This window comes from Fopius arisanus, unplaced genomic scaffold (assembly GCF_000806365.1).
Source record: "Fopius arisanus strain USDA-PBARC FA_bdor unplaced genomic scaffold, ASM80636v1 scaffold00216, whole genome shotgun sequence".
Lineage (NCBI taxonomy): Eukaryota > Metazoa > Arthropoda > Insecta > Hymenoptera > Braconidae > Fopius > Fopius arisanus.
This window is the reverse complement of record NW_011887955.1, coordinates 42,337-44,261: the sequence shown is the minus strand read 5'-3', so window position 1 is coordinate 44,261 and position 1,925 is coordinate 42,337.

Below are 1,925 nucleotides of genomic sequence, written 5' to 3'. Positions count from 1 at the left end.
AAAAAAAGGATACACATCATACTCATAATGAAGAAGGGAACAAAGCTAGGAGAACATGATTCCTAATCGGAGAGGGTCCGCTAATGATTATTTTGTAAGAAAGGTGATAATAAACTTAACAACTACCATGGAGATATACTTGACATCTGATCGATTTCATTGAAGTCTTGTCTCATAAAGAATTATTATCCAATTTTCATACAATTCAGAACTTTTTATAGCTTTTTTTTTCTTATAAAAAAATCTATTTGCGTACTACCATTAGTGATTCGGCGTTCTTGATTTCACTCTTTCTCTGTCTCTCTCTCCCTCTCTCTCTCTCTCATTGCCAATATCCTTTAAAAATCCCATTTTTGAGTAACCACTAAACAAAACTTTTCCTTGGCGTAAGGTTTTTACAAGAAAATTGGTTTTGGTTTTTAGGCATAAAAAATATAACTTCCAACGTAAATCTGCCCTTTTTATACTCTGCTCCATGTATAAACTCCCTTATCCGATATCGTTTCTCCTTTGATAATACCACCATTTAATAATATTACTATATATAGGAGATTCCTCTCCACCACCCCCGGATATCCCCACGCTCATGTATCATCCCCCCCCCCCAAAGAATAAAATTGTACAATTTTTTTTTTAATATCGCTTGAGTTGAGCAAAAAGGAATCAGCTTTAACTTTGTGCAACAAGGGCGTATAAACACTTTGTCAGGAGCTGATGAATTTTCACGTTTCAGGGGATTTTGAACCATTTTTTGAACCACAACTTTGAGTGACCGTTTTTTAATTCATTTTTTTATAGGATAAAAAAAAGTTTTTGAAAATTCCATTCCGGTGGTCCAATATCATCTAAAATGTGAACCTTTGATACTTCTTAATAAAGAGTTTTTACGGCCTTGTTCCACAATTGGCAAAATGTGGAGCAAATTTCCGGAAGACTTTTTTTTTAATCTTTCTAAAAGTTCTGAGGCGTGAACATTTCGTTATTCCCTCGGAAAATGTTTATACAAACTTTTTGCTCAACTCAAGCGATGTTTTATGATCTTGTGAGGAATGTTACGAAGTACTTTTCATCTACATATACTATGTTAAAATTGAATAAATTTTGATTTTAAAATAAAGGTTTATGTTAATTATAGATTTTAAATAACTTACTTCTAAAGCTTGGAAATTTTTTTGCAGGGTTAAACACCTGAAAATTAGCAAGCATACTGAATTAATGTGGAAATTGGGTAACAGTTATCAGTAATTTTCAAAAACATTTACAAACTCATCCCCCCTAAGAAAACCTTACATTCATGATTAGAAAGAATCGCAACAGAGAAGAAAAATGACGGACGGTAGATGAGTGAGATAGTGAGCAAAGGGTTACCGTAGGTAGTGAGACGCGCCTCTATAATTGTACACAATATTATATATACATTATATGGCATATATATTTATATATAGATATATATATTTAAAAAAGGAATAGGGGGGGAGGGGTAGGTTTTACATACGTGGGTAGGATTTGAATGATGGTTTTATGAATGCGAAGAGAGTATTTTATATGGGGGGATCTCGTTCGAAAAATGATATATATGCGAAATATATGGCAATTATGCGGAATATATGTGAGCATATACATATATATACGTATATATTACTCACAAATATTCGGCAAATATTTAACGTATATCTGAGACATATTTCGGCTCAAAATATCGGACGCCACGTATAATTATTTACATATACATATGTTTTACTTGAGGGAATTGGACGGGGCACAGGACGGTGGGAGGAAGGGTGAAGGGGGGGGGGCGTTTTATATACAGGGATATTTTATTGAATGGTAGTTTAACCAATGGTCTGAGAGTTTTGCATGAAGGAATCTAGTGTGTGGGGCAGGTTATCAAAAAGACATTTTTAGATGGAGCTCATATATGTATT